The sequence below is a fragment of the Bubalus kerabau genome, chromosome 1 (assembly GCF_029407905.1).
Source record: "Bubalus kerabau isolate K-KA32 ecotype Philippines breed swamp buffalo chromosome 1, PCC_UOA_SB_1v2, whole genome shotgun sequence".
Classification (NCBI taxonomy): domain Eukaryota; kingdom Metazoa; phylum Chordata; class Mammalia; order Artiodactyla; family Bovidae; genus Bubalus; species Bubalus kerabau.
Window position 1 is genome coordinate 38,454,355 of NC_073624.1, and position 15,043 is coordinate 38,469,397.

The following is a 15,043-nucleotide window of genomic DNA, read 5'->3' on the forward strand; positions in this document are numbered from 1 at the left end:
TTTTTATTAAACTATTATTTTAGAATTGGCTTTCAGGGATATTTATAAATCACTCAATAAAGCCATTCCTGTTTTATATTTATATTTAATTTTTGACTGAAATGTGAATTATACAGATTTTATTACAAACCATAGTCATAAAACTTGTTGTGACTTGCAGGTGTTTCTAAAACTCTAAACGAGTTTCAAAAGATAAAATTATGGTAATCATTTAGGCACATTAGCATATGTTCTAGGAAATGGCCAGTTCTTGAAGGCATGAACTGGCATGATTTGTTTATCATTTGGATCTGAGGCATGCGAGAAAGAGAGGAGTTAAGGATGACTCCAAAATTATTGACCTGAGCAAGTGAAAGTCTAGAAATGCCCTTTACTAAGGAAAAATGCAGGAGGAGTATAATTTACGGGGTCAGTATCTGGACTTTGGTTTTGGACACAGAAAGCTTCAAATATCATTCAAAAGGAAAGAGTGAGCAGGCTCTTGATGTTTGTCAGGAATTCTAGGCAGGGGTTGGGATGGAGCTATATGGTAGGCATTTTATATGGCTGATATTTAAAACTATGACCCTTAAAGAGATCAGCTGCTGTAAGCTTAGCTAAAGAAAGGAGACCTAAGGAACTCTGATAGAGATTAGAAAGATGAGAGGCACCAGCAAAGGAGACTGGGAAAGTTGGGCCAGTGAAGTAGGAACAAAGCCAGTGAAGTCGGGTCTCCTGGCAACCAAAGGAAGAAAGAACTTCAAAAACGGAGGGCATGATCATCTGCATCACATCAGATGAGGACGGGGAAGTGGTCACTGGGGTTACCAACTTGGAAGTCGTGGTAACCTTCACAGGGGCAGTTCAGGCAGTAGTGGACACCAATGTCTAGTCGTAGTGAGTTTAAATGAGAATGAGAGGAGAGGAAGTACAAACGACGAGTGTAGGTAGATCTTGAAGACTGCAGCTGTTAGGGGAGCCAAGAAATAGGGTGGTAGCTAGAGAAAGGGAATTACCATGAGAGTTGCCATTAATGAGACTGTGGTTTTGCTGGGTTAACAACATGCAAAAAAAAAAAGAGAGAGAGAGGTGGAATTTAAGAGTCTGCAAGGAATGTATATGGGACCATGGAATCTCAGCTGAATAAGGAAGGAAATGAAGCCAGGAGGAATGATGAAAAAGTGACGGGATCAACAAATTGTAGCTTCTAATGTGGTTTTTAAACTGTGTTGGGAGTTTGGTGCGAGGTAGGAAGCGCTAGTCAGACTGAGATACTTGAATGGAGCTGACTGACAGAGAGCAGGGAGCAGGGATCAGCCAGGACCAGGTCTCAGGAGTGTCTGCCATCTAATCTCTATCTCCTACCTCTTGCACCTCCACACCACCCTGGTTCTAGGCTCCATCTCCTCTCGCCTGGAATTCTACAACAGCCCCATAATTGTCTCCTGGCTCCACCTTTGTCTTCTAGATATCACCTTAATCCAAGGCCAGAGTCCTTTCGATCAGATCATGCCTCTTTCCTGTCCCAAATCCTCTGATGGCTGTCGTCTCATCTAGAGTCAGAGCCCAGTCCTCACTGTGGCCACGAAGGACGACAGAATGTGGCCCTGCTCCCTCTATGGACTCCTCTCTGCCACCTTCCCCACAGTGCCAGCCACACTGGGCTCCTGTCTGTTCCTTCAGCCTGAGAAGTGTGTTCCCATCTCAGGGTTTTGGCAGGTGTGGTTCCCTTTGCCTAGATTCTCTTCCTCTGGATTCCTACATGGCTTGCTCCCTCACCTACTTCAGGACTCCTTTCAAATACTATCTTATCAATAACTATGCTTTCAGAGAACAATTTATTCACCTCCCTCAACACATCTAACCCCATTTTCTGCTTTGTTTTTCTCCATAGCACATACTATGACGTACCATATTTTATCACTGACTATCAGCTATCTCCCCGCAAAGAATATAAGCACATGCTCTCAGAGGAAATGGTTTTTCATCTGTTTTGTTCATGGCTGTATTTTCAAGGCTTAGAACAGTGTTTGGTACATAGTATATGCTCAGTACATACATTTTAAAAATCAACTGAATGCCAGTCTTTAAATCTTAAATTATGGATAGCTTCCCAAGGTGAGACATTAACATGAATGATTTTCTTTTCAATTTATTTATTAAAATGCTTCACTTTTTTTTCTTCTCTGGTCTTTCTATTTTTAAATTGCCATAGAGTTAATTTACAATGTTGTGTTACTTTCAAGTGTACAGGAAAGTGATTCAATTATGTGTATTCATATAATGTATATTCTTTTATAGAGTCTTTTCCATTATACGTTATTACAAGATACTGAGTTATTTTGACCTGTGCTATGCAGTAAGTTCTTGTTTTTTTTTTTTAAATCAATTCTATATATAGTACTATGCAGCTCTTAATTCCCAATTCCTCATTTGTCTTTCCCCCCAACCCTTGCTATTCTCTTTGATAACCATAAATTTATTTTCTCTGTCTGAAAGTCTATTTGTAAATAAGCTCATTTGTAAAAGAAATAAAAAGATTTTATGCCTTTATAGTCACTTTATAGTGTCAAAACTGCTATAATTATTTTAAGAAACCACTAATGCTATTTTATGTGATATAATCAATAGTACAAATCTATACAAATAATTTTTATTTCATCCAGAAATAAACAGAAACATGGTAGGGCCTCTCTCTCCTTCAGTCTTAATGAAATGCTTTGTTTCATTTGTCTTGTTTGATTGCAGATAAGAGGCACCCTAAAAGGCACATTAGAGGCTTCCCTGATGGTCTAGTGGTTAAGACACCAGTGCTTCCAATGCAGAGAGCCTAGGTTTGATCCCTGGTCAGGGAACCAGATGTTGCATGTCGCAACTAAGAGTTTGCATGCTGCAGCTAAAGATCCTGCATGCCTCAATGCAGATTGAAAATCCCACATGCTGCAACTAGGGTCCAGTGCAGTCAAATAAATAAAAACATTAAAAAGACACTAAGAAAATGCTTAGGCCTCCTTTCACATGTTCAAACATTTATTTTATCTTCATTCACGATATGTAAGTAATCTATATAACTCCTGGAAAATTTGAAATATATATATATTTAAAAGACTGATTTATTTACATTTATGGCTGAGCTGCGTCTCTGTTGCTGCATGGGCTTTTCTCTAGTTGTAGCCAGCAGGTGCTACCCTAGTTGCAGTGCGCGGGCTTCTCACTGCAGTGGTTTCTCTTGTGGAGCACGGGCTCCAGGCCGCTTGGGCTTCGGCGTTCAGGGCCGCAGCATGTGGGCTCAGTAGCTGTGGCCTAACAGCTTAGTTGCTCCATGGGCTTAGCTGCTCCATGGCATGTGGGATCCTCTTTGACTAGGGATTGAACCTGTGTCTCCAGCATTGGCAGGCAGATTCTTTACCACTGAGCCTACCAGGGAAGCCCTGAAATATAGAATTCTTTAAAATAAAAACAAATTAGAAGTAATTGCCATTGTTTAAAACCTGGACATCTTTTACATTCTTTATAACTGATGGCCTTTCCTGAGTAAAGTCACCTAGTTTCTTCTTCACTGTTCTGTGTTCAGATATTGCCCTTTACATTTCTAGAGAGTATAATTTTCCATATTGCCTCTTAGTAACTATTATTTTTCTTCAATGGGCTGTGAACAACCTTGAGAAAAAGTGCTTGGGCTTATTCACTTCTACATTCTCAGAGCCAAAAGCAGAACTTGGTACACCAAATAGACAAAAACAAATATTTGTTGGATAAATAAAGAAATGGGTTAATTAGTGACAGTCATTATGCATTTAAATGAGCAAGGACACGTATAAGTTTCAGTAAATTGTCTCAGTTTTCTCCTCAATAAATGAGAAAGGCCGAAGACAAAGAAATATGATTAGATATCACATGATGACAGAATTCCCAGCATTGGTAGAAATAAAGTATTTTAATATTTTTTCTTATCTCATGGCTGTTCACGTACTTCTATTTCTTCTGCTAGATTGTAAACTATTTGGAGAAGAAGGAACTGGGTACTCAAAAACTGTTGAACTGAATCCTTTATGAAGCAAGGATAGCATTCCTATCACATAGGCAAAATACAAAAAAGCAGACTCTCTCAATGATTCTGAAATGTGTGAAAATGTGTCCGTTTAGAGCTCTCTTGGTCCAAATTTATAGTTTACTAAAAGCACAGTACAAATTCTCAGAGACCAATGAACACACACCTAATTTTTTAAAATAAAGATTTAGTCCCCTATTTATGCAATTCTATCAAAAATATTCTGCAGAATGGCCACACTGACAATCGGAGACATCAGGGTTTCCTCAGAGATGGGCTCTTACTCCAGCCACATCTTGTCCACTCTACCAGCCATGTACCTTTTCCTACGATGCAAATAAAGAAAAACAACCCCAGCATCCAAAGATACAATGGCATCATTTAGTATTCTGTGCTCTGGAAACCAAAGGTGCAAACACTGGCTAAGTTTCTGGACAAGTATGGTATGTCTGTCAAGAGTCATCACAGTAAGAAATATAATTTAAATCCTAATGAAGAACTGAAAACAGCTAATTTAAATAATCAAGGACAGCCGTCTTACAATATCCAACTTGACTTGACAGAGACCCTCAACACAGCACTCAAAATCATATGATGTCACGACACACCACAGTCTGGAAAACCAGCCAACAATCAATAGTAGTAATCATGAGAAGCTGAACATGGGCAGCAACACTGAATGCTAAAAGGGATAACGTCATAGGTGGGAAACCTCTGAGAACAGAAAAACTTGTAATCCACAGCAATAAATGTGAGACAAAATAGTAGCAATTGTTTTATATATGATATGGACATGGGATTTACACTTGTCATATCTGCTTAGTAAGTGATGGCCAAATAATTTTACCAATAAACAACTCCTATTAGCTCATTAACACAAACAGAAAAATTAGTCCTGAGATAATCTGTTGTTTATAACAATAATAAAGCTTTAAAACAAATTGCAATGCAATCATGGGGAGATATATTAGTGAGGAAAGGATCAAAAGCTTTGGTGGATAGTTACCCTTATAAAAGGACTTCCCAGTGGCTCACAGTAAAGAATTTGCCTGCAGTGCAGGAGACCTGAGTTTGATCCCTGGGTCGGGAAGATACCCTGGAGGAGGGCATGGCAACCCACTCCTGTACTGTTGCCTAGAGAATCCCATGGAAAGAAAGAGAAGCCTGGCAGGCTGCGGACCATAGGGTTGCACAGAGTTGGATATGACTGCAGCAACTAAGCAGCAACAGCAGCCTTATAAAAAAATCAAGACATCCCTCATAGCAAAAGACTGCCAAGAAGGGCTAGGGTTCTTTCACTATATGTTGAAAAGAAAAAATGAAAGTCATGTACCTTATTATTAATTATGGCATTTGTAATTTAGTTAAATACATATGCAACATTGAAAGGATTTTAAAATATGTATATGTATGTACACATACTTTAAATACAAACCTTATATATAAACCTACAGTAGGGTCTTTGACTAACACTGGGCAGTTTTAAAGTCCAAGATTGGGAAATAAAGATGATGGACCTGGGGTTTTCACTTTTAGCAGCAACTCTTGGGGAAACAGTGGAAACAGTGTCAGACTTTATTTTTGGGGGCTCCAAAATCACTGCAGATGGTGACTGCAGCCATGATATTAAAAGACGCTTACTCCTTGGAAGGAAAGTTATGACCAACCTAGATATGTATTGAAAAGCAGAGATATTACTTTGCCAACAAAGGTCCGTCTAGTCAAGGCTATGGTTTTTCCAGTGATCAAGTATGGATGTGAGAGTTTGACTGTGAAGAAAGCTGAGCAACGAAGAATTGATGCTTTTGAACTGTGGTGTTGGAGAAGACTCTTTGATGTTTGGCAAAACTAATACAGTGTTTCAGGTTTAAAAATAAAATAAAATTTAAAAAAAATAAAAAGATAAGACATGGAAAAAAAAAAAAAAGAGTTCCTTGGACTGCAAGGAGATCCAACCAGTCCATCCTAAAGGAGATCAGTCCTGGGTGTTCACTGGAAGGACTGATGCTGAAGCTGAAACTCCAATACTTTGGCCACCTCATGCGAAGAGTTGACTCATTGGAAAAGACCCTGATGCTGGGAGGGATTGGGGGCAGAAAGAGAAGGGGATGACAGAGGGTGAGATGGTTGGATGGCATCACCGACTCGATGGACATGAGTTTGAGTGAACTCCGGGAGTTGGTGATGGACAGGGAGGCCCGGCGTGCTGCGATTCATGGAGTCGCGGAGTCGAACATGACTGAGTGACTGAACTGACCTAAACTTGTTAAACCATTTCACATTTGCATTCTTATCATTAGGATTTTAGTGTTCATTTTAGTTTGGAGCCAAGTAAGGATGAGGTAAAAAAAAAAAAAAAATCAAGCAATTGCATTTGAATGTTATTCAACAATAATTATTCTTTGGCACCTCTCATCTGTGAACTTTTTCATGTAGTCTCTATTTTTATTAATTGGTAAAACTGACACAGCTATCCAAAAATCACAAAGTGAGCTGCAGCCTGAAGTCAGAATAATTACCTTATCTGCTCAGGTCTGGTACACTGCTTTTATACCAAATATTCTTCTTATTTGAGCTAGAAATCAGCAGAAGATGGTATAAACTAAAGTTTTACCTATTGTAACATGCTTAAAATATACAAGGCCTATATTTTCAAATTATCTGTTTTTCTCTGATTTTGTGATTCTACTATATGCAAAGCACAGAACTAGTGTGGGATTACAGAGATAAGTGAGATACTTTATTCTTTTAAACAACTTACTTTTTAGTTGGAGGAATTAAAATGATTACAGGAATGTAATTCAAAGAGGGAACACAAGGGCAGAAATACAAGGAATCACATTTGGGTGGTGATCCTAGGAAAGGAATCACACACGAAATGCATCTGATAAAGGTTTTTAAAGAATAGAGAAAATGAAGAAGGGGATGGAGAGGATGGCACAAAGAAGTTATTCTGTGTAGAGAGGGATCCACATGCACAAAGTCACAAAGAATGGGTAGTAGGAGACAAGACTAGAATTTGGAGCCAGACTAAATGCCCACATGAGGAGTGTGAATAGAGAATATGGCTGTGCTGCTGCTGCTGCTGCTGCTAAGTCGCTTCAGTCGTGTCCGACTCTGTGAGACCCCACAGATGGCAGCCCACCATGCTCCCCCATTCCTGGGATTCTCCAGGCAAGAATACTGGAGTGGGTTGCCATTTCTCTCTCCAATGCATGAAAGTGAAAAGTGAAAGTGAAGTCACTCAGTCGTGTCCGACTCTTAGTGACCCCATGGACTGCAGCCTACCAGGCTCCTCTGTCCATGGGATTTTCCAGGCAAGAGTACTGGAGGGGGGTGCCATTGCCTTCTCCAGAATATGGCTGTAGACTGAATTATATCCACCAAAATGATACATTCAAGTTCTAACCCCCAGGACCTGTGAAATTGACCTATTTGGAAATACAGCAAGTTCTGTTCAATTTCCAGAGCATGTCCAATTGTTCATAAGCCCAACAAAGTTAGCCGGGGTACCCAACTAACACAATCAGCTACATAGTGCAATACTATAGTAGGTTTACAATATTTTTCACACAAATAATACATAAAAAACAAATACACAAAAATAAAGAAAACATTTTAAATTTCACAGTACTGTACAGAAGTATTAGCTACATCACTGATGCTTTTATGCTTGCTCCTGGACATCTCAGGCTTGAAATAAAGACACTGCACTACTGTGCTACAGTACCATACAGTAAAGTACACAAATCCCCTACACACACTTGTAGGGGATACATGCATGTGACAATGTACGTCAGACACGTGAATTATTAAGAATTTACGTGACTGGACATGCGAACGCATATTTGCATCTTTGAAAGTTCACAACTTGAAGGTCTGTATGTAGTGGACTTACTGTAAGATCTTTGCAGACATAATGATATTAAGATAAGTCATACTGGATATTGGTGGGCCCTAATCCACTGACTAGTGTCCTTTTAAGAAGAAGGAAATTTGGATAAACACACGCACACGAACACACATACACAGAATGCCATTTGATGACACGAGAGATGGGAGTGAGACAAGCCAAGGAATACCAAGGACTGCCAACAACCACCAGAAACTAAAAACAGCAGGAGGGCAGGATCTTCCGCTAGAGCCTAGAGAAAGAGCCTGGCTCTGCCAGCTCTTTGATTTAGGACCTCCAGCCCCCGGAACTGTGAGATAGTTAAAACCTGCTGTTTTAAGCCATCAAGTTTGTGGTAACTTATTACCACAGCCCGAGGAAGCTGTCTTAGTCTGTTTAGGCTACTATAACAAAAATATCATAGACTGGTGGCTTACGAACAGAAACTGATTTCTTACATTCCTGGCTGCTGGGAAGTCTAAGAACAAGGACCAGCAGGTTCAATGTTTAAGGAGAGCTCACTTTCTCATAGTCAGATATCTTCCCATTATAACTCTACTGGTAGACAGGGCAAAAGATCTCTCTCAGGCCTCTTTTCTATATAAGGGCACTAATCCCATTCATAAGGGCTCCACCATCATGACCTAATTACCTCCCAAAGGTCCTGCCTCCTAATATCGTCACATCAGGCATTGAAAGTAGTTTCTCAGTTGATTCTTTGCAACCCTATGGACTGTAGCCTGCCAGGCACCTCTGTCCATGCGCTTTCCCAGACATGAATCCTGGAGTGGGTTGCTATGCCTTCCTCCAGGGGATCTTCCTGACCCAGGGATTGAACCTGCATCTCCTGCATTGCAGGCAGATTCTTTACCATCTGAGCCACCAGGGAAGTCCCCACATTAGGCATTAGGATTCAACATAAGAATCTGGGGGGAAGGTACATAAATACATACTAAAAGAATAGAAACAAACTAGACTTTAGAAAGCAAGACAAAGGGTGCATCTGGGGACTGGGCATGGGGTCATAAGAAACTTTAACTTTATCATTATTTTTCTTATACCATTTAAGCTTGGAAGCAATTATAAGAAAATTTTTAGCAACAGATATTAGGTTGCTACAAACAATTTCAGTTTAGGACCATGAATTTTAAATCATTATAACTAAGTTCAAACACATCTTTATCAATCAAAATAGGAACCGTTACAATCAACACATTTTTGTCAAGGAGAAATAAGTTTCACACTCATTCAATCTATAGAAGAAGCTAACACAAATACAATCCATAAAGGAATTTTTCTCTTAATGTGGTAAGATAAATTGAGATCCTTATCTGTTCTTTTTGCTTCTATTAGAAAAGGAGTCAGGAGATTAGAGAGAAGCCATTTGGGATTGGTGTCATCTGCCCAGAGCCACTCCCAGGACTGTGAGGTCATTTATAAAGAAAGTAGACCAAAGAAGAAATAACTCTTCTTCTAGCATATGGATGCCAGAATTATTATTCTGTTAGAATAGGGTCAAAGCCATGACAAGAAGAAGAAAAGGTTTTCTCACATGAGGTAGTTCAGCAGTGTGGTCTTGGCAAGAGAACAATCACGTCACCATGGCAGGAGTTGTTTGTACTAAGATATGTCAAAGGAGAACTGGTTTTAGGCCCTCCAGGTAGACAGGAGAACACCCCTCCCACCTCAGGCAGTACAGCCCAGGCCACAGGAAATCCCCATTAATATTCGGCTCATGTTTGAGGTTAAGGAGTGAGGCTCCTTTCACAAGGAGAACATGATGGCTTTTTCCCAAAGCAAGGAGGTGACAACATTAGAGACTGGGGGAGAAGTCAGGTAAGAATGAGACAAAGCAGGAAGAGTACTATAGATGGGCCATGGGAAGCAGAGCAAAGTATGGATTCACCACCAAATAGTATAATGGAATCGATTAGCTGGGAAAAGTAACAAATCTCAGTCTTTCTTAAAAAGTTAATTCACAAGTCCCTTTTTCTCTTTCTCAGGTTTCCCTGTTACTCAGTCAAACACAGTTGTCCATATTACCTTGAGCAGTATTTGGACTGTAACCAGAATGAAAGAGGAAAAAGGCAATATTTGTTTTTCTGGATTTCCAAATAGGCTCCTGAGAATCCAAAGAGAAAGCCCTTAAGAAAGTGTAACCAAGAGGAAAGCTGGCAATGAACAGGAGAGAGAATAGATTGGGCGTTCATTCAGAGAAATACAGTTTGGCACCCTGGGAAAGAGATGGGGCAAATGTCTTAGTACCTTGCCAGGCAGCTGTGAAGGATTCATGGACCACCAGCCCAAAGGATCCCAGACCTAGGAAAGCATGAGGTCTCTCATCATTGGCACGTGTACACATCCACAAGGAAGTAAAGCGGGTCCTTTCCCTCCAGTGCAGGACTGAGGGAGGGACCCTGCAAAGCCAGTACTACTCTGTTACAGCATTGTTATCTAAGGTAATAAAGAAACATAGCTTTTACTTATCTAGTATCTAAAATAAATCCTTTTATATTTCTTAGAGATGAGTTTATTATTTCCATTTTACAATGGTAGCCAATCTAAAGATAATGGGAGATAACAAGAAATTTGCCAAATTTTTTAAAACTCCTAATTTCCAAATGATCTAGACTCCTATTCATGAGGGTCTTTCTAAAATTATAGTAAAACCAATAAAAGACCTTTAGTGATCATAATAAATAAATATTTGACAGCTAAACCCTTGAAGCAAGGCAAAAAAGGAGAGGGAGGAAAAGGGCAAGAGACAATGCACTTTAAAATGACTGAAGGTAGTAAGTTGTCTTTGTACTAAAGTTTTGCCATAAAGCATTACAAATTGTTGTGATGAAGAATCTAGCTTTCCTGCTGATTGCTAATACTTATGCTAAAACAAAGATTCTCAGAATATGGTCCACGACCGGTGACATTAGCATCACCCGAGAACTTGTTAGAAAGGCAAATTCTAGGGCCACACTTCACCTTCAGAATCAGAAACCCTGCAGTTGGGGTCCAGCAACCTGGTTTAACCAGCCCTCCAGGTGATTTCAATGCTGCTAAGAGTTGAGAATCCTTGTCCTTAATATATTTTTATCACCAGGACCAACTTATATTCTTGATGGGAAATCCCCTTTTGTAATCTAAAATTAAACTTATAAGAAGCAATTCTGTTTTTAAAGGAGGTGACTCAGTGGGTAAATAATCCACCTACAATGCAGGAGATTCAGGTTTGATCCCTGGGTCAGGAAGATCTCATGGAAGAGGGCATGACAACCCACTCCAGTATTCTTGCCAGGAGAATCCCTTGGGCAGAGGAGCCTGGAGGGATACAGTCCATAGGGTCACAAAGAGTCAGACAAGACTGAAGTGACTGAGCACACATGAGAAAAGTGTAAACATTTTAAAACTCTTAAAAACAGTAGCAACTGAATCCATTTTTCAAAAAAAAAAAATCTGAAATTGGGATCAGACATATAAAAAGTATTCCATTTAATTAAAAAAAATTGGTCACTTATCACTCTCAGATTCCAAAATCTGAGTTCACTTTGCTCTTTTAAAAAGATTTCTGTACTCACTATTTACAACAGCCAGGGCAGCACGGAAGCAACCTCAATGTCTACTGACAGAGGAATGGATTAAGAAGATGTGGTACATATATACAATAGAATATTACTCAGCCATAAAAAAGAATGACTCAATGCCATTTGTAGCAACATGGACCTAGAGACTGTCATACTGAGTGCAGTAAGTCAGACACAAACACAAGTATCATATGATATCACTTCTATGTGCAATCTAAAAAAATGGTATCAATGAACTTATTTACAAAATAGAAAAAGAGTTACGGGTGTAGAAAACAGAATAGAGTTATCAGGGGTGAAAGAAGGCAGGAATAAATAGGGAGAATGGGATTGACACATATATACTACTATATATAAAACAGATAACTGATAAGAACCTACTGTATAGCATGGTGAGCTCTGCTCAGTACTCTGTAATGACCGATACAGGAAAAGAATCTAAAAAAGAGTAGCTATATGTATATATAAAACTGATTCACTTCTCCGTACACCAGAAAGTAACACAACATTGTAAATTAACTATACTCCAATAAAAATAAAATAAATAAAAGATTTCTGTACCAAAATCCCATTCAAGTAAAAAATGTTTATTAGAAGGTTTACATAATTATATAAGCATATTCGTTTATAAAATTAGTTTATAGATGTATTTTCATGAATAGATGAACAAAATTACCTTCTAAAAGCTAGATTTTTCCCTAGAATTGCTTGTCATATTTGTTCTTTAGTTTCATTTCTTCAGTTAAAACAGGTCACACTTTCTCATACTTAATACTGCAGAAGTTATGTATGTTAGTATTTTATTAAAATTTTATAATTTTGAAGGAAAATATCAGTCATTTTGCATTTTTCACGGAAAATTTAAAAAAGTACAATATAATGCTGAACTGCTTCTGATATTAATGTAAGAATATTTTCTGAGTGACTAAAACTACTGTCCATGAAAATAAATTGTATGTAAGTAGATTATATTCTCTGAAATCAGCATTGCACAAAAATATTCTGTATTAATCATTGTTGGCAGTGTTCTACTCAAAACAAATAAAATATTTTCATGGCTAGAAGTACACAGAAAAATTAATTCTACTTGTTTAGTGGAGTTGTTCAAAATACAGATTAACATTAGCAAGTGATCTCCAGGAAACACCCAAATGATATACCCTAGGAGTTTTTCTTTTGCTTTGTAGAATTGATGAAAGACAGACATTGCTTCAGACTCTATTTCTTTTTGCTGTAAATAAAGACAAGTCTTGGAAATTTCCAGGTTTTACTATTCCTATAGGGCTTCTCTGGTAGCTCAGTTGGCAAAGAACCTGCGTACAGTACAAGAGACCCGGGTTCGATCCCTGGGTCAGGAAGATCCCCTGAAGAAGGAAATATCAATCCACTTCAGTATTCTTGCTTGGAGAATCCCATGGACAGAGGAGTCTGGTGGGCTACAGTCCATAGGATGGCAAGAGTTGGACACGACTTAGTGACTTCACCACCACCACCACCACTCCCATAAAGGAAGTAAGGCATTTCTTCAGACCCAGAGATAAGAGGATAATAATACTTCAGTAGCTTCTTCAAGCATCTAGAAATAAATTAGCTAGAAATTTACAATCATGTCCCCTCCCTAATGATCTTTCAAATGTAGTTTGGGAAACACTAGCAGAACAGAAGGATCTTTCTCCACAGTAATTAAAATAATGAAACATGACTGTGAATTATCAATTATCATTTATCTGATGTTAGTGTATCTCCCTCACCTAGAGTAAGGTCCTGGGAGGACAGGAATTTTATTTTGTTCATGATTGTGTCCCATGTATCAACAGAGTCCAGCATACAAAGACTCCTTAATAAATATTAATTGGATGGATGGATGGATGGGTGGGTGGACGGCAGGCATAAAGAGTTCTTGTTTGTTCGATTTTTAATGGTAAATGTGCTTAATTTTCCAAAAGAGATTGATTTTTAGAAAATATTGAATCATAATTTGTAAATGTGAAAGATGGTTTAATTCAATTTTATGGAAGAAAGCAAATGTTTACTTACAAAATAAAGAATTGATGAATTAGAGTATTGCTTATCTGTTCAAAAGTATTCTGATTCTTTCACCGTTTCTAGTGATTCTTTTCTCCCCCCTAAAGGAGAGCATTGAGAGATGAAGACAGTCATCTTTCTGAAGTCTTTGAATGTATTAAAATGGGTCTTACGGTTGTCTGGGAAAACTTAGAGAACACTTGCTCTCAAAATAATTGTTGCAGTGAGGGAGCTTATTATCCACATTGAGGGATTATCTCTGGTTCTGCCCCTGACCTTTCACAGGACATGTACAATTATTGACCTTTTTATGTCTAATTTACCTGGCTGTGAAATAATACCTACAATACCCTATCTAAGAGAATTACTGGAGAACCTACGCTTCTAATACTCCTGACATTCCTCAACCAACCAGGCTTAGTGAAGAGCACAGTATTACTGTTCTACTCTCCATTATGATAAACCTCGTCTAAGAATGAGTCAATTGCTTTTCTCTTGCTCATAGTCTTGACAAAGCCACTTTAAAGTGGCCTAATTAAAGGCGTGGAATCCTAATGATGAGCTCCACAACATTGCTGCCACTGCCAGCGTGCTCAGGAACCTAATCTGAAGTGCACAAATGAGTCAGAGGTAAAACCGGGGGAGGAATGTGGGGAATTGAGCAGAAGCACCATGAGATAATTTTCAGGAACTTTAAGATCAATTGCTTGAAAGCATTTCAACCTCAGGTTTCTGCAGCTTTCTATTTTTGAGTTTCATCAGACTGAGAAATTTACCGTGGTAGTGCCTCTCTATGTTTAACTGTCTAATCAACAGCTGCTTTAAACAAAAAAAAAGGTCAGCCTTTGTTAGACAGAGTGGTTCTCAAAAGTGAGAGAATTACTGCCCAAGCGAACTTCTTCATTCAAAGGCAAACCTAATAAAGGGGGAAATGCGGTGGCAAGGTGAATTTCAACTCTAAGTTAGGATTCAGATAAGTTGAATCGAACTGAAAAGAAACAAAGAATTTCAAACAGACAGATTTTGTTGCTTGTTCATTCTGTGACACCCAACACCTTTTAAAAGTTATACAGTAATTCAGAAGTTAAATTACCCAGGTTGCAAATGAAGAGACAAAGAGAAGGCATGCAATGAAAAGAGAAAAGGAGGAAAGAAAATTCAGAGACAAACTCAATTAGAAAGACTTGTTCTCCTTTCTTAAAAAATACATGGCTAACTGGTCGATATCTAAGGATATAGGCATCAAACACAAACGTATAGATACTACAGACAATGCTATATTCTGCAATTTATGCTTCTTTGGTATTACATGATAAGGTCATGAGTTATCCATAAAAGAAACAATACTGTTTGATCCATAAAGCACACTGCTGCTGCTGCTGCTGCTAAGTCGCATCAGTCGTGTCCGACTCTATGCGACCCCATAGACTGCAGCCCACCAGGCTCCTCTGTCCCTGGGATTCTCCAGGCAAGAATACTGGAGTGGGTTGCCATCTCCTTCTCCAATGCATGAAAGTG

The 15,043-nt window shown here is 38.8% G+C and overlaps 1 protein-coding gene and 1 non-coding gene across 6 annotated transcripts in view; one reads left to right on the top strand and one right to left on the bottom strand.

The window, feature by feature from the left end:
• Positions 1–15,043, bottom strand: part of ITPR2 (inositol 1,4,5-trisphosphate receptor type 2) — a 586,098-nt gene that overhangs the window by 125,530 nt on the left and 445,525 nt on the right. The window lies entirely within an intron of this gene.
• Positions 2,761–2,834, top strand: TRNAW-CCA (transfer RNA tryptophan (anticodon CCA)). The gene has a single exon. It is a non-coding gene; the product is annotated as a tRNA-Trp (tRNA).